The sequence below is a fragment of the Protopterus annectens genome, chromosome 17.part0, assembly GCF_019279795.1.
Source record: "Protopterus annectens isolate FY-2018-M chromosome 17.part0, PAN1.0, whole genome shotgun sequence".
NCBI classification, from domain to species: Eukaryota; Metazoa; Chordata; order Ceratodontiformes; family Protopteridae; genus Protopterus; species Protopterus annectens.
Window position 1 is genome coordinate 587,415,519 of NC_056751.1, and position 19,775 is coordinate 587,435,293.

At 38.2% G+C, this 19,775-nt stretch overlaps 1 long non-coding RNA gene across 2 annotated transcripts in view; it reads right to left on the reverse strand.

Annotated features, from left to right (window-relative positions):
* Nucleotides 1–19,775, reverse strand: part of LOC122791629 — a 286,401-nt gene that overhangs the window by 141,319 nt on the left and 125,307 nt on the right. For both annotated transcript variants that reach the window (XR_006363179.1, XR_006363178.1), the window contains exon 2: nt 7,754–7,817. This is a non-coding gene — a long non-coding RNA (uncharacterized LOC122791629). The remainder of the gene's footprint in view (nt 1–7,753; nt 7,818–19,775) is intronic.

Below are 19,775 nucleotides of genomic sequence, written 5' to 3' on the forward strand. Positions count from 1 at the left end.
TGACTTTCTCCTCACAGCTTGATGCATGTTGATATCCTCCGAGAATCTCTTTAAATGTGTTTATTTTTCATGATTTTTCCCTTCGATTCATATCATTAATTTATATTTATTCCTCACAAATAAAATCCCTTTTAGTGTGCTTCTTTTTTCTACAGATTGCACTGGATTACAGGGTTAACAGTCAAACAGTTTGTCAGAACAAAATTCATGGAAGCTCTCTTTCACAAAGAGGCTATCACAGAGCTAGTCTTTATGAGTAAGACTGCTTTTAAACAGTGATTGAGAAAATGTTTTCCATTGTACGGCTTTGTGTAACACAATTTTATGTCACAGTTTTCTCCTGTTGTCATATCCTGGCATACGGAACACTTCCCTAGTACTACTGCAATGGAAAAACTGTCCATTCTCCTGTGATTATTGGTGGGTTCATGAAGACTCATTCAGCAGAATTTGTTGTGCAATACAACAAAGAAATTTCACAGAGAGCTACTTTTAGTTTTTCAGACAGCAAGCCCCTTATGACCACATGTATTGGGGTGAGGCCCCCCACAATCCTGACTTACGAATGCTAACTTCATGGTCATACAACAGTGGAGAAAAGTGTAAAGTTTCTGTTCTTTGAATGTGGTTTTCATTTAAATTTGTTTGTAGAATTGTTCATTAGAGAAATGACCACTGAATACTTTTCACAGTAATCTATATGTTAGGAGTACAAGAGATGTAGTCCCCTGCACTGTGAAGTAAGATGTGCGTGTTCCTTTCTTTTCTTTTTTCTTTATGCGCTTTTAGGAAGACTTTTGCCCATAACTCACTGTTCACAAATTGAGACTTGAATCTAACTTTGATGAACATGTCCTATAACTGATAATAATATAAGCAGGCAACATTAAAAATCTGAGCTGATCCTGGTATACAGTGGACAGTGGTATGTTAGTGCATATGGCAGAATGGCAGAGAATCAGTTTAGAGTTTAAATTACTATGTAGCGCAAGTGCCCCAGTAACATGGCTGACCAGGCAGATGGTGGTTAATAGGCCTGGTATGCGAAATAATATAGATGGTGGCTGGGGCCACCATGTTTAATGAACGACCTTACAAATAATAAGATGTGACACATTTTCTATTCAAGTCATAAGATAGTTTTTCACTTATATAAAATGACAAGCTAAGTATTCCACAAAAGGGATATGATAACACACCTTCATTATGAGTTAATGCAAATGAATGATGGGGTTGTTTTGCTACTATATTTTGCATCCCTTTTGTTTCAGATGCAGCCCCTCCTGGCTGAATTGTTATTCATGAACGCAAAGCTTGCACTTACAGACTGGAGTCATTTTTGCCTGAATATACTAAGATATCACAAGCACAAATACCACAAACACAAAGGTATGACCTCAGTCAAGGTCAGCCAGAGACTTCAAAACTGAGCTGCATATGCTGCGCTTTCACCCAGATTTATATAATAATAAAGAATGAATTCTTGCAGGTAAAGAAAGTAATGGCTCTCAGCAGTACAGTTATTTAGTAGTATTGTTAACGGCCTCGGATTTTCTTTTAACATTAACAATACGAACTATGAATGTTACTATAATCTGCATATCGAAACACTAACTTTGTCATGTCAATGGATTGTTACACTGACAATGTCTCTTAAACATCCATTTCTGACATGGTAAAATAGACCTTCCCATCAAGATAACCTGTATAGAAACCCTGAGGCTATAGTATTTATTTTACCAACTAGTGAAAAATACATGAACCAACTCGTGTAAAACACATGAAGCCAGAGTAGAAATGTAGCCAACAAAAGAAAACAACAAAAAACCCACGAATCACATATCTCACAAAATCAGTGTGCCTCACAGTCACAGCCCTTAAGGCCAAACAACACACCAAATACACTTGTTATAGGGGACTCTGTTGTCCGGCACACTGACGTCCCGCTCACCAGACTGAACAAGGAGAAGGTCACTGTAAGCTGCCTGTCGGGTGCCAGGATCCGCCACATAATGCAAGCACTCAGGTCACTCCAAAGCAAGTACAAGTATGAATCCATCATTGTCCATGCTGGTGTGAATGACCTGAGGTGTACCTCCCTGGACTACATGAAAAGGGACATAGAGGAGCTCTCTGACCATGTAGCCCAGGCTGGTATGACCCTGACCTTGAGTAGCATCTTGCCCTCACCAACAATGATGCCACAGTATAAAGACAAAATGATCAGTTTCAACAATTGGCTAAAGTATTGGTGTCATTCAAAGGGGATCCAGTGTCTGTCAGCCTGGGATGACATGCTCGACAAGCCACGTTGCTTCACTAGGGACGGCTTGCACCTGTCACCCTTAGGCTTTCGTATACTGGCCAAGGCTCTTGCCACCCCCATAGTGCCTTTTTTAGGCAAGGCTCAAAGGACAAACCCACCTCCATAGACAACCCAAGGATAAAAAAACTAAAGGTAATGCTACTCAATGCCAGAAGTCTAAACCTCAAGATGTACGCACTTGAGGCTCTCCTCAGTATGGAGAAAATTGATGTCTGTGCAGTAACAGAAACCTGGTTCAAGGCTCCTGAGAGCACCCCAGCGCTACCAGGTTATAACTCATGCCATGCGTTTCGGCCCCAAAACTTGGACCGAAGCACAAAAGGAGGGGGAGTATCTATATTCATTAAAGATACATACACCTCCAGGTTAGTGGCACTGCACGAAGCATCGGAAACCATCCATGTGCAACTAATAGCAGGCAAAACTGCCTTTCAGTTTGTAGCCTGCTACAGAACACCCTCCCTATTACAGGAACCCCATTTGGCATTCCTGAGAACACTGGAGAATATGAAGGTCTCTTCAAACACTATGTTATTGGGTGACTTCAACTACCCAAACATTGACTGGGAAAACTACTCAAGCCCAAACACCCTCGCCCAACGGTTCCTTGAATTTATAAACTCTAACACAATGGAACAACTGGTCACCACTCCCACAAGAGGGAACAACATATTGGACCTGGTCATAACCAGCATGGGGACTCTATGTTCCACACCAGAGGTAAACCCCTCATTGGTAAGATCAGACCATAAACAAATTTCCCTGGACATCCATATCCCGTCCTCACCCCCAGCCAAGGAAATCACTGTAAAGAATTTCTCAAAAGCCAACTTTGCACTTCTCAAGACTTAGGTGGAATCCTTCAAAGCCCCTGGGCCAGAGGATAATACAGCCCAATCCGCAGAATCCTTTACAAATGCATTCTATGAGCACCTGTAGGAATGCATGGATCATGCTATCCCAAATAAAACCAAGACTCACTCCTCCAAAAACAGGAAACCAGTCTGGTGGACCCCGGCCATAAATAAACTATACAACAGAAGGAGGAAGCTACTACATGACAGAGCAAAATCCCAAAAAGGGAAGGCATCTCTGATCAGTATTAGTAAGAAACTTTGATCCCTCATAAAATCATCAAAGGCCAGTTTTGAGAGAAAAATTGCCCTAGACACTAAAGATAATCACAAGGCCTTCTTTAATTATGGCAGGAACATGGGCGGAACCTCCCAGATATGCTCTGAATTGTTGCATAACGGTACAAAATATACTGAACCTACAGACCTAGCCACCATCCTGGCAGACAGATTCAGCGCAAACTTCTCCCCCCCTTCCCCCCAAAGGAGCAAATGCCTATCCCAACTGAATGTAACCTCCCTGACATCACAGATGAAAGCTGCCCTCTCCAAAGCAAAAAACGCAACATCTATGGGACCGGATGGTGCCCCAGGCTGTGTCTTACATGAGCTCCAAGAAGAACTGAACCCTCACGTTAAGTCACTGCTCAAACTTAGCCTTACTACAGGATATGTACCCAAAGAATGGTGTACAGCTACAGTGGTCCCACTCCACAAAGGTGGTGCCACAACGGACCCCGAAAACTATCACCCCATAAGCCTGACTAGTCCGGTCTGTAAAGCTATGGAGCTTATTATCATGGAACTCATAAACAAAGACATTGGGAGCCTCCAGATACTGGACCCTACCGAATTTGGCTTTGTTAAGGGGAGACCTTGCCTCTTAAACCTAGTTGATTTCTTTGAAACAGTTACCAAAGCCATAGATGAGGGCAAGGTAGTCCACACAGCCTACCTGGACCTTGCAAAAGCCTTCGACACAATACCCCACTCGGGCATCATAAATAAGCTTACCAGCTTAAATATCAACCCCTATATCACAAGATGGGTTGCAAACTGGCTCAGAGATAGAACCCACATGGTCAGAATCACAGGTGCCATGTCCGAATCCAAACCAGTTACAAGTGGCGTCCCACAGGGCTCAGTTCTGGGACCTCTCTTGTTCGGTATATACTTCTCTGAGGTTCAGGCTAACACGGGGGGATTATGGCTGACAAAGTTCACAGATGACTGCAAACTGGGGCCATAATCGAATCTCCAGCTGACACAAGCATCCTCCAAAAGGGTCTCACAGAGACAGATGCTTGGTGCCAGAGCCGCGGCCTCAAGCTAAATGCTAAAAAGTGCATAGTCATCCCCTTTGGGAAAAACAAGGTGCCCACAAATTACCACATAGGTGGTAATCCATTAAGTACGGAAGAAGTAATTAGAGATTTGGGGACCAACGTAGATAGTAATCTCTCCTTTGATAATCACATTGCCAAAGTGGTTAGAAAGACCTTCTATATAGCCCACCTTATCATGAAAGGGTTCGCACCTAGATCAAGAGAGGTCATTGTGCCCCTCTACTTGTCACTCATCAGGCCCATAATTGAATACAATGCCCCTTTTGGGATGGACCTTACCCGACACCTGCAGCAACTGGAGAGACCCCAAAAGTACCTCACCAAGAGGATCATGGGCTACAAACAGATGTCCTATGCAGCTCGACTAAAGAAACTCCAGCTCTACTCAGTTGCTTACCGCCTACTCAGAGGCGATCTATGCCTGACGTACAAAGCCATGTCAAACCCAGAATTAATGGACATGCTCCACCTCAAAAAATCCAAGTCCCTTAGAGCTACATGCTCCAGGGACCTAAACCTCAGCACAAAAATAAATAGGACATGTTGGAGGGACAGATTAATTTCCCAGAGGCTCCCCTCACTCTGGAATAGAATCCCAATTCATGTTAGGCATAGCCCCTCGCTGACCCTCTTCAAGCTAAATCTAGACGCGTGGATGGGAAATCACAAATTCACCCCTGGGATCTCTTCTGTGTCCCTGCTAGACAGAGGCAAAGTAAACTAATCTTAAAAGGGCACCTTCTATGACCTACTTTACAGAGGCACAGTAGGCTAATCTAATAGGGAGGCGGAAGCCAAATACACTCTGGCTAGGCTTATAAATGCCCTAGGGCAGATAGCCTAGTATCTACCTATGAACCTATAAAAAATCATTGTGGTAAATCACTAGAGCACACTCATACTTTGTGTAATGCAGCACCTACGAAAACAATCTCTGGCATATATAACATGTTTAATGGCAAAAAAGAGCATGAGACAATTAAAGCAAAAGGAAGTCACTCACTATCCTCATAAAACCAAGTTATAGCTGCATCATCAGGGAAATTCTAACTAAAAATATAGAGGGCTAGCCAGTCATCATGTAATATACTGTATGCATTCGTTTGTGATTATATACCACTTATACTAAAGTTGTTGAATCCATAATTAACATAATTTAAAATATTGGTCATATTGCACTATGAACATCACAAACTTTGTTAATATACTGTTTTTGTTTTACAACAGTAATCCCCTGGCCATTTTGCAGAGAAGTGGGCAAGGCCTGAGTCAGTGACATGCCAAATGGCCATGATATTGTATGCAAATGAAACATGATTGACATGCCATGCAGATTTGCTTCATCTTCCACATGAATATTCATCAAGGGGGCAGTACAATTACCTATTGTATGTAGTGTTTTTTATTTTTTGGAGAGGGGCTGTGCCCCCTTCACCCCCTGCACCCCCCAAATTATATATACCGACTCTGAGATCACACTACATTGAGGAAAAGGGTTACTCGCCAACTGTGCATGACCATCATTTGCAAATGACATCACATCTTTTCATTTTACTACTGAGCTGATCTTTTTTTCTACTGTTCATGTGGTTTACAGATCCTGCTATACTTGTTATACATTAAAGAAATAACTGTTGTTCCTGAATGACATATTCTTGTCTTTAATAATGAAGGTGCTACATATCAATCAGTGGGTCAGCAAAGGCTTTAAGGTTACTCAATACAAGTTGTACACATTTTCCTTTCATTTCATTTTTAAAATTTATTTCCTTATAGCTGGGAATGTACCTTGCATCATTATTAAAGAGAAGACTATTTAATCTGAACAACTGTTATTTCTTGGTATTATAACAAGTTTGCAGGATCTGTATACTGCATATTCAGAATCCCACCTGAATATTCCTGCAGATGAAGATGTTACCAATATGACTATTCATAGATTTTCATACACGTCAAATGATGCAGGATGGTGGGTGGGATATGGGTGGGCCTTGCTACTGCGCATTTGAATGGTTACTGTCATAAAACAAAGCCAGCATACTTTGCTTATTGAATCAATTCAGTGTGATACCCTGAATCAATAATTCTTATTATGCTAAGGTCTTGGTTATTTAACCAAAGTCAGACAATCACAAACTATGAAAGAACAAGAAAGTTAAAAGGTTTATTCTGTATGACCTATGGCTAATTTACAATGTAACCACATGCCGTACGAGCTACAGACAGTTTGAAAAGCTGTGAACATCTGCCATGCTCTTTTCCCCACAAAGCACTGAAATGGAAAACACAAAATCTTTAAAATGTTTTGAAGATACATTAAAGAACCATAACATCTTTTCCACACTCTGAAAGAGTACTCTGACAGGTCATGTAACCATTTTACAGGACAGAACATTGCTATGCTGCCAGCTGCCAGATTAAAATGGGCAGGCAGCTTACACTCTTTAGTTTTAATGGGTGCTGTTTGGCTGAGGAGCTTTAGTCATCAATTACTCCAGTATTCACATAACAGGAATACTAGGGCTGCTAAATACACAGCAATCGCAATATCAAAAGGCACACATTTCTCAAAGATGGACTCTGAGCTCTAATCCCCCATCAGTATCAGCATCACAGGTCTTATGCTGTGTTACCCAAAATGCTTAAATCCACAAGAAATCTGCCAAGCTATTAAAAAAATGTGAAAGCATGCCAGAAAAAGTAAGCAAACCTTTAAAAATCACAGTGGCATAACCTGCTGTGCAGAAAATCGTAAGACTCTATGTTTCATAGCAAAGAATACATGATAGTTCAGAATATGTAAATGGAAAGTCATGGCCAAGGCATTTGATTATACAAGCTTACTTACACATTCTGTATTGCTCACTCAGGCTTTGCCGTCTTGGCCTACAACCCCAAGAGTGGTAAGTCTTACCATAAACCATGCCTTTCATCACTGCTATATTGTTCTGAGGTGTGGGTTAAAGAATGCTGTCTTTCAGAAACTCAGCGAGGTCTAAAGAATTAGCTTATCAAGATGTTCATTTTGTGTGACCCACATCCAGAACATTCCAGTTTAGATATACAGGCATGAAAATCGAACTGAAAGAAGTGCAGTCCAGAAGGTGTACAACATGCAATACCAAAGAAATAAACTTAAAAGCTCAAAAGAATAGCCAGCTGCCCTAGCTTTAAAATAATGAATCCATAAACTGTAGAAATATTGCTTATCCTGTTTAAAAACTTACCTGAAATAAGAAATGAAGAAATTCAGCTTACAGAGCAGTAATCAGTAAATCCAGCTCAGCCCAGCTGCAAAATAAGGAAATACATATAAGAATGACAAAACAAGATGTAATGAACATTGAGAGAGAGGAAAGAATGAATTCATAAAATAAACTATATGAGCTATAAAACTATTTAACAGTTGGTGATTAGAAAGTAACAACTATGTAGGCTTAAGAACAATAAGCATAAAAAACTTAATTAGACTTGGAGAAATTGTGCCATACAGTTCACAACACAAATGTCAGTGAGTATCCAAATACTAGCTTTGCAAATAAGAACTGACATTAAAGCTACATGACCAACCTTCTCATACGATATAAAAATATCTCTGTAGGCTTCCATTTTGAGTTCATGATTGCAAATTCCATACTAGTCTTGGTTTGCAAGCATATATAAGTGCAAGACATTCCTTCAGTAGTAGGAACGGTTTTATGCAGTTAGATGAAAGATCTCCAGAATGTGCTGCTTAGAAAATGAAAAGTGGTTAACTAGTTTGAAGTAGCTAGCTAAAATAGAACTGGCAGCAGCATTGCAGGTTTACTTTAATAATATGGCATACCGATTTATGGGGCACTGCTTTAGCTGACTGCTTCAAAGTGCTGCTGCTATCCTGCCTGCACCGTCCTGTGTAGCCTAAGGTATACGTTTAAATTTGTTCAGTCATTCATTTCCTGCTCTGTCCTCTTCAGGTCCATGGGGAACTCTGATTCTACACAGAAAAGATAAATGGCTGCTGTAAGCTGAGGCTTTCTTTAGATTTGGTGAAGGCTAAATTGTACTCATTTTAAATGCTGTGCAAATTAATCATCACTTGTTTTGTTAAATGGTATAGTTGTTCAGAGCTGATACTATTCACTTATGTTATAGTACAGCTATAGGAAATGCTGTTTAATATGAGCATGCATTCTGATGACTTACTGCTGTGCACTGTTTATCTATTATTTTTAGGGTCTATTTCCTAAATATTCATATGTCTTCAGGCCACCTTCCTTTCCAAGTTTGGTTATTTGTATTCAAGAGAAGCTGGTTTGCAAACTCAGACTCTGTTTTGATTCTGAGTGACTTGATACCAGTATGTTTTACTTTTTTTTAAAAAGTGGCCAAAGCCAGTGATGTTTCTCTGGAGGCTCTTGAAGTTTGCTGAGAGTACTTTCAGTTTTATATTTCTTGAGGTTTGCTCCATTTAATTACTGGACCTTGCATCAAGAAGCTATATATTAAAAGAAGTTGGTTGAAAGCACCAGTAGATCAACTAAGATGAATTTTCAATGACATTTACATCATGTGTATAAGTGCTGGATGTGGGCATGTCCTGTTTACATCAGTGGATAGTGTACATTTACAGCAACTCTTGTCAGCCACAATAAAATGTCTAAAAATGCATTTTTAGAGAAGACTACATCAGATTAAAGTAGTAGAGCATCTATTATCACACTGACTGAAAAGATTAATACTTCTAAAGACACATGCGTTTGAAGGTTCTACTTTTGTACAATTAACTGCATTGGAAATATATATCTCAGTAACTACACAACAACTTGTATCCTGTGATTTTCTGCTCTGTATTATAGCATAGTGGAGAAAAATAATGGGGGAGTTGGATACTTCCAGGTAGCCCCAGGAAATGAGTGCCAACATGATGAAATATCTACCTCCTGGCATGGCAAAAGTAAGTTGTCAATAAAAGGATATATGTATCACCAAGATAGGTCATGCAACAGGAAGAACTGTTGATATTTTCTGAAAAAGTTAAGTGACAAGTATAACAGTGGACTAGACACCATGCCATGGGGTGGTAAAGAAGAGTGGTGAAGAACGGCACATGCCACCCCTATCCTGATGCACATCAGCTGACTTTGAAGTGGTAAAACAACATTAGAAATGTAAATCTCAAATCTACCTCTTGCCTCACTGCCAGACTATCCACTCTGCAACAATTAGCATGTGTACAGAGTCATGTAGCCCTTTTTATTCCTCCAAGATTTGAAGGAAGCAGCTATGGAGACTGTGGAAGAAGATCTTGCCTGACATCAAAGACAACTTTAGCTGTGGCTCAGAACAAACCCAATAATGGATTTTGTGGCAGGACTGATTTATAGCTGAAATTGTGGTATATGGTAAAGATATCATCCTGCAGCTAAATGTACAGAAAACATAAACACACAATGCATATGATGTGGTGGGTTCATCGATCCAGCTCTTAAAGTGGTGAAACCTGTAAATAAATGCCATTGATAAACGTTCCATTCTACAAGTGGGAGACTGCCATCAAAGATGCAAGAGCACAATGCATTTACACTTAAATACTTATTACAGTGTTTAAGTCTATCTTACTATGACTCCACAAACTATAAAAGCTGACATATTTGCATTTTCTTAATGGAAATGTGTTTTTTACTTCCTTTGGAGGCTTCCTCCTTGGATCTCCAATGAAAAAGGACTCTTCTGAGTTCAGATGGACTCTCCTAGTAAATAAAATATGAGCAATAACATAATGCTATGCAAACTCTTAACTAGACAATTTATTACCTATGGAAGAGTAAAGATAAACTCCAAAAAGTAACAGCAAGAAAAAAGTAATATAAGACTACATAATATAATACTTTAGATTTGAAATACGTGTGTGTGTGTTCAGATAACCCACTTCAGAAATATTCACAACAAAATTCTTATCATATTTATTACTGAGCCTGTAGCAGCATTTGGTTGTGAATATTTCTGAAGTGGGTTATCTGAACACGAGGCCTCATTGTTAAATTAAAGTTTAAGTTTTGTACTTTTTTGTATTTTTCAGTCACGATGTGTGGAAGAGTTGAAATATTTTTGGAGAAATTGGAATCTTAAGTATTAGTTACATACAAAAAAGACGTCTAGTTCAGAGTAAACAACCAGACCCCCCCAATCATCTCACCACATGCCTTTTTGAAAAGAGTATTATAAGGGAATTGTGTAAACAATATAATAATCTGTTTAAAAATTTTCACTTTCAGTCTAAGCAGGGTTAAACAGATTGCTGTTATGTAATTAAAAGCATATGCAGATATTATTATTACTAACATTGATAAGGATGGTGAGATGTTAGTTGGGGGAAGCAAACAGTATGAAACACAAACGATTATGCAACTTGGGAAGACTCATTTCTATCATGAAATTTCAATTTACTCTACAGTTTTTTCAACACCAAATTCATGTCTTGTTAAATTTGGCATTAACCAGGGTCCTAGTGCATTGAGTTTAAAGCAGTCCGCATATCTAAATGTCAGCATTTTTATACTCTACTGAAAATACATAAACAGGTTATTCCTGGATGTCCCACTGTTTCTATAAGTGTATATTTAACTGGAACAGTCTTAATTTATGTAGAGAAAACTTTAAAAACTTTGCTTGGTTGAGTGCATGCTAATACTAAAGATGCAACACAGTTTCTGCATTTGCAATTGAAATGTGCACCAGGATACATATTTATGCAGCTTAGATGCACAAGCCCTGTATATTATATACTACATATATGAGGTACTACCATGCTACATACAGGAGGTACTAATATATCACATACATGAGGTACTAATGTATCACATACATGAGGTAATAACGTACCATATACACAAGATACTAGTATATCACATACATGAGGTACTAGTGTGCCACATACATAAAGTACTAGTGTACCACATACATGAGGTACTAGTGTACACATACACAATGTGCTAGTGTACCACATACATGAGGTACTAGTATAACACATACACGATGTACTAATGTATCACATACATGAGGTACTAGTGTATCACATCCATGATGTACTAGTGTACCGTATACATGAGGACTAGTGCACCACATACATGAGGTAGTAGTGTACAACATACACGAGGTACTAGTGTACCACATACACAAGGTGTTAGTGCACCACATACATGAGGTACTAGTGCACCGCATACATGAGGTACTAGTATACGACATACAGGAGATACTATTGTACCACATACACAAGGTACTAGTGTATCACATACACGATGTTCTAGTGTGTATCACATACATGAGGTACTAGTGTATCACACACATGAGGTACTAATATACTACATACAAGAGGTACTAGTGTACCATATATTCCACACATACAAAGTACTAGTGTGTCACATACAAGAGGTGCTAGTGTGCTGCACACACAAGGTAATATTATATCACATAATTGAGGTACTAATATACAACATAAATAATGTATTAAGGCTGTTAAATATTTTTGAGCATGATAGAAATTAACAAAGCTGAATTTAGTGATTTTCTTCTTTCATTATTGGAACTGGTCTTAACATGCAATGTGTTTTATTTCAAGAGCAATAGTACAGCCATGGGCGCAACAACTGCCATGATGTATTCTGATCTTTTTATGGGGCTGTTTGAAACTGAAATGATTTATGAGCAGACATCTAACATTTTCTTGTTTTACACAGAAATGTGGAGATGTTATTTGGACCATTTTTGAGTCCTGTTTAAAGGCTCAGTTATCAACTTAAGGATTTTGTACAGTATATTACAGTATTAATTACACTCTGGATTACATTTTATCTATACATAACCTATACACTATTACTTTTGTTGATGTTAGTGTTACAAAACTTTTAGATGGCTCTCTTAGTACATTATATTTAGAAAAATGTTCAAACGTAATTCATATTTACATGCATCCAGTTGCCATCCCAGACATATTTAGCGTAATATTCCTTTTTCACAATGTTTGAGAAATAAAAGGATATGTAGTGATTTGGATGAACTTAAGCTTGAGAATGACAGGTTAAAATCAACATGTGTTGTTATCATAGTTCAATAATATCTCAAGCTAGAAAAGGTGGTAATAATAATTTGAGGTAAGATATTTTATTAACTTGTGATACATCTGGGATTGCTTTAGGAGATAACAACAATGCTGATATTTATTGGCTCCTGGTACTGACCATACCTCTCAACCTCTTAACAGAAGAATTCTGGACAAAATCAAAAATAATAGGGTAACAAAGCCCCAAAATCATGGAAAATATTGCTCTAATACACTTAGAAAGTTGCTAGAATAACACGTTTGAATTAGCATGCATTTTCTGAAGTCCAAAACTGAAATGACTGAAATTATTTAGTGACTTCATTCGTCAATGATTTCCAAAAACACAAACCTATCGTGGGGTTTGTGTTTTTGGATCTTCTTTTGTGGGGTTTGTGTTTTTGGAAGTTTTTTTGGTTTTGGATGTTTAGTGCTGTGATTCCTCAATGATTTGCCAGAAACCCACAAATTTTGTGAGGAACAGACCAAAAGTATGAGGCAAAAATCTGGACATTCTGTGAATTAGCAACAGATAGATTTTTCCTACTTAATACCCCAAACATGTCAATTTAGTTATAAAAAGGGTCAAAAATCTTTGGCAGATTTTTTCTGCCTTTAAATGGTCTGATGTTTCAGATTTATTCTCGAATTTGTAGAGGAATAATGCTATTGGATAGTATGACTCCTGTGGCAATTGATTTATTTGTATGTATATTTGTCAAACTAAATATTTTACATCTGTTAATACAAGCAGAGTGTATGATATCTGACATGTCATTGCTTGTCAAACAGAATGAGTTATATATTTCCTTGTCTGTAATTGCAGATCATTCTACTTCGGACAGACCAGGTGTTTGTGGAAGCAAAGGATCTCCTTTTAGAGATAGAAGAGCTTTATATAAACATGCTATAACATAATATGGCCAAGTTTTTGTTTATTGATATAGATAAAATTGATTTACATTGAATTTCTCCTTATGAAAGACAGAAACTGTTAATAAAAAGCAACAAAACAGGATAATAAAACCTGGTGCTTTATATAATCCAGGCTTTAAATTAATTTATATGAGATGCATTTGTAATTCATTCACTGAACCTTTAGATGGCAGTATTTACATTTATATATATATATATATATATATATATATATATATATATATATATATATATATATATATATATGTTCAATTCTGGTAATATCTGGATGTAGAAAATGTTGTTACCATAATTTAATATTTTTCTAATTTATTTTGTAAGATGTCTACAGAATTTCATGTTAATGTGTATTATAAAGTGAATATATTTACCTGTATTTAGGTTCTGCTGTTTATTACAGACAAAAAAATGTTTAATATGGATGACATTGATGTTGATTTAACTTTCTGTTATGTAATTACAGAACATATTTCTTTGTCAGCTTTATTATTGGAGGATGTATTTTTAGTGATGAATTAATTTATAGTTTTCTTTTTATAAATGTTTTGAGCTGTAGCAGTATTTATGGATGGAAGTCACATGATTTTGCACCCAATATATTTAAATGAGTTTGCACAAATGGAGGTTTATATTGTGTACCGATCATGATGCATTTGTGGTGAAACTGAAGTCTGTTTTTTGTTCTAAGACTTGAGCTTCTTTATATTATGATTATTTTTAGCTCTAAATAAAGAAAAGCAGATGCCATATGCTGACCGTCTAAAAAAACTCCAGCTATACTCTGTGGCATATTGTCTACTCAGAGGCAATCTCTGCTTAACATACAAGGCCATGTCAAACCCTGAGCTGTTGGACATGCTCCACTTAAAGATATCCCAATCCCTCAGAGCCACACGCTCCAGGGATCTAAACCTTATCATCACAATGAACAAAACATGCTGGAGGGATAGGTTCCTGACCCAGACATTCCCCATACTCTGGAATAGACTGCCCATACATGTCAAGCAGAGCACCTCATTGGCCCTCTTCAAAAGGAACCTTGATGATTGGATGGGAAATAGGAAATTCACCCCGGGGATCATGTCAGTCACCCTACTAGACAAGGGCCCAGGGAAGTAAATATTGTGGGAAAAAAATTCCAGGGAATTGTTATGGCTAGGCTTGCATAGGCCTTAGGGCCGATAGCCTAGTACCAGCCTATGAACCTATGAAACTGGAGTGATTTTGGTGCTATAATTTGTTTATATATATATATATATATATATATATATATATATATATATATATATATATATATACATATATATAGAAACTTGAAGTATGTATTTGCTTATCAATTACTTTCTAGTTACTAATGAAGACTTGTACATAAAGTGTAAAATATCTTATCTAATGCTTGTAACATGTTTTTGTATAAACTTTGAAGATTCCTGAAAAAATTTGTAGTATTTAACTGTATAACAACTAGTACCTGTATGTTAGTAGTCCAGTAATCTCTTGGAGCTTATCTCCCGGGGAATCTACTGAAAATGGACATAAATCCAGTTAGACTATCCCGGTCAACAAATGTAAAATAAAAAAATAATAAATAAATAAATAAATAAATATATGTGTGTGTGTGTGTAAAGATATATATATATATATATATATATATATATATCATCATCATCTTCTTTCGGCTGTTCCCGTTAGGGGTCGCCACAGCGGATCACCTGTTTCCATTTCTTCCTGTCCTCTGCATCTTGCTCTGTCACACCAACCACCTGCATGTCCTCTCTCACCACATCCATAAACCTTATCTTAGGCCTTCCTCTTTTCCTGTTAGCTGGTAGCTTCATCCTTAGCATCTTTTTTCCCAATATACTCAGCATCCCTCCTCAGCACATGTCCAAACCAACGTAATCCTGCCTCTCTGGCTTTGTCTCCAAACCTTCCAACCTGGGCTGACCCTTTAATATACTTATTCCTAATCCTGTCCACCCTCGTCACACCCAGTGCAAATCTTAACATCTTTAACTCTGCCACATCCAGCTCAAACTCCTGCCTTTTTGTCAATGCCACTGTCTCCAACCCATATAACATAGCTGGTCTCACTACCCTTTTGTAGACCTTCCCTTTCACTCTTACAGGTATTCATCTGTCACAAATCACTCCTGACACTCTTCTCCATCCACTCCATCTTGCCTGTACTCTCTTCCTCGCCTCTCTTCCACACTCACCGTTACTCTGAACTATTGACTCCAAGTATTTAAACTCATCTACCTTTGCCACCTCTACTCTTTGCATCCTCACCATTCTTCTATCCTCCCTCTCATTCACACACATATATTCTGTCTTAGTCCTACTGACCTTCATTCCTCTTCTCTCTAGAGCATATCTCCACCTCTCCAGGGTCTCCTCCACCTGTTCCCTACTCTCACTACAGATCACAATGTCATCTGCAAACATCATAGTCCATGGGGACTCCTGTCTGATCTCGTCTGTCAACCTGTCCATCACCATTGCAAATAAGAAAGGGCTCAGAGCTGATCCTTGATGTAACCCCACCTCCACCTTAAAAGCATCTGTTACTTCCACCGCAGACCTCACTGCTGTCACACTACCATCGTATTTATCCTGTACCACTCTTACATACTTCTCTGACACTCTTGACTTCCTCATACAATACCACAACTCCTCTCTAGGCACCCTGCCATATGCCTTCTCTAATATATATATATATATATATATATATATATATACATATATATATATACACACAGATATATATATATATATATATATATATATATATATATATATATATACACAGATATATATATATATATATATATATATATATATATATATATATATGTATATATATATAAACCCCTAACAGTTGACCTGGTAGTCGGGGATCTGTGAACATATGTAGGCAGTAATTTGGCCTCTGACCAACATGTGGCCAAAGTAATAAGAAAATCATTCTATGTTGCCCAACTTATAAGTAAGGGCATGGCATCCAGATCCAATGACGTCACACTGCCATTTTATTCAGGCCTTATCAGTCCCACCATTTAGTATATTGCCCCCTTCAGCATGTACCTGACCAGAACTATGCAACAGCTGGAATGCCCACAAAGCTTCCTTACTAGTAGAATCCACAATATAAATGCCTTCTCTTGTACAGACTGCCTTAAAGCCTGTATCTATACTCTGTCGCCTACAGGTTACTGAGAGGTGATCTATGCCTGGCATGCAAGGCATCCTCTGATCCATATCTGATGGACTTGTTGCACTTTTGCAAAATGAAAAACATCAGAGCCACTAGATTCAGGGATGTAAGTTTTTATGGTGACATAAATAGTGCATGTTGCTGAGGAAGATTTGTGTCTCAGAGGATCCCCATGTTCTGGAACAGGCTTCCCATCTGTGTGAAGCAGAGTCTATTCCTAACCCTACTGAAGCATTACCTTGACCAATGGATGGTAAATTGGAAATTCATCTGGGGTCTGGCCCCATGTCTCTGAATAACAGAGGCAGACAGTAATGCCCAAACTAACATAACCCCCACAAAGCCAAAGTTTAGTTTCTGTAGCACAGAGTACAAACACACACACACACACACACACACACACACACACACACACACACACACACACACACACACACACACACACACACACACCCATAGACATATTCATACTCTCAGTGGGCAAAACAAGATAATGAACAAAGATTACTGTGATGTAACCACAGACCTTGTAGTAAGAATAGGGTGGAAATAGCAAACATATTTAGAAAATTATGTACTTCTGAAAATAGTGTCTCTGAGAAGTCTGTTGAAAGATGAATTGAGGGATGGCTTCTGTAAAGCAATTCTAATAGAGACAAGGAAGTATTACAAGCATACTGAATGCAGATGATTTGCTATCATTAGTAAAGGCCCCATTACAGTCTTACCTCTTACAAAAAAAAATTATTGCAAAAACTAGTGCATCAGGTTGGTCACTTGTCTTTGGTTCAGAAGGCTGTGGATTCTATTCCTGCACCAGGTAGCTCAATTGCTGACACTGCAGTGCAGTGCAATGTTAAGAGGAGATGTTGAACCAAGGCCCCAGCTGCTTGCTGGTGGTAGCTCAAGTGGATGTAAAAGATGCCATGGAAGCTATTGAAAAGTGTAGGGGAAGGGGCTACTAGCCTTGTGTGACTAACCCTCTTAACAAAGGATTTAAAAAATTTAAAAAAACAGTGCTTAAATATCAGGCTTAATCCAGCTAAAACCAAAGTTTTAGACTAGGACAGATTGACCTTAAGGATAAGAGGGTTGGCTTAGGATTTCCACAGAACAAGGAAATCTCTTAAATATTTAGGAGTAAAATTAATTCAGAAACATGTTTTCAGACCTAGTCTGCAGTGAACAAAAGTACCTACAAATATGAAGTTTTTAGATATTAACTGTGATAGCTAGGATATAAGGTATTAGAACAAACATTCCCTCAGCATTTCACTACTGAGTAAATCTGTACCAAAGGGGATATACAAGATTTGTTGGCAGCAGCTCAAGTCTACATTTGGTAAGTTCTGTTTGGTAAAGCCTCATTGAGCTGACATATGAATACAATAAATAGGATCGACTCAGTCTGCCAGAATGCCTGAAATATCATACCTTTACCAGCTATCAGACAGAACAGAGTCCTGAAAACAGGGGGATGGGCAGAAAGGGTGATGTAGAAGAAAAGGAAACCAACAGTATATTAGAATTGCGATAAACAGTTACCCTGTTACTAAGCAGATGGAGATACCAGAGTAGCTGGACTCAACAGTTAATTAGTACATGGAAAAAGAGGTACCCTTTCCTGAAGTCTGAAGTTAGTAATCAGAAATACTTTTCGTCTGATAGGTTAAAGTATTCAGACAAATTTTAACTCCAACTTCTCCCTGCCCCACGTAGTTTCCCACTGCATGCTATCATGTCTTTACTCACCAGAAACATCACCTCACAGCAAGCCCTAAAGACATGCTGTAAAGCTAAAACACTAGCTGTAGGGGTCCTGATAATGGGCCTGGCTACTTCCTTGATAGTATGAAGGACAGTTTCACTGACGTATTCTCAAATCTGCTCACCTTCAGCCTGTCAACTGGTTTCAAATTGCAAAAGTAGAGGACAGCTTTGTTTGTCCCCCTCTCCATTGGTGACCTCAGCACTGATCACAGCACATGTACAACAGTAACAGAAAGCACCATTCTTAAACTCATAAACCAAGACATTGGCATCTTACAATCCTTTGAACCAAACCAGGTTGAATTTATGACAGAAAAATTCTGCTTTCCTATAATGCTTAGAAAATGTCATTGAAGCAGTGCATGACGGCAAATTGGTATACATCACTTAGTGTGACCTGGGCAAGTCTTCAGTATCATTCTGTAGTTGACCATTATCCAAAAATTACTCAAAATAATCATAACTGCCTATGCGATCCACTCCATAAAAAACCCTCTCACAGCCAAAACCCCATTAATTAATATTGGGTCACACTGTTGTCTTAAGGTTTTGCTATCAAGAGGCTGATACTAAGGCTATTTCTGTTTGACATTTATTTCTCTAGCGTCAAAAAAGCCAAGTTTTCAATAATTGCAAACTTGGAGTTATCAGCTCTCCAGAAGGTCTAACTCATATAAACCGATGGTGCCTGGACCAACATGGTCTAAAGCTTACTGCTAAAAAGTGAAGTATCATGTTTTTTGGAAAACCCAAGCACTCATACATCTACCACATAAACTATACGTCAAATAAAAGAGACACAGGTATTAGAGAGCCAGGCACTTCTGTAGACAATGAACTCTCCTTCGACCACCATAAATCTAATGCCTTGGGAAAATCCTCCTGCCTAGCAAAGTAGCACAGCTGATTACAAAATATATATTTTCTGCAACCAAGGCTGTTATTATCTGTTTTTACTGCTCTCTTATTAGACTCATAACAGAAAATAATGATCCATTGGCTAGTGTCTGTCTGAAATGTTCTCCAACTTTAAAATCCCTGTTTCCTCACTAAAACATCAAAGGCCTGACTTCCATGAGCTACACAGAATTCATGCATCCGTCACTAGGATTCAAGATAGAAAGTGCTTTCTATGCTGACTGCCGAACAAAAAATGTAGTTTATTTTTGTTACTGTATCACATGTCCTGCGTTTTATGTAGGCAAGACCAATAGAATATTTAAGGATAGGATATTGGAGCATCTGA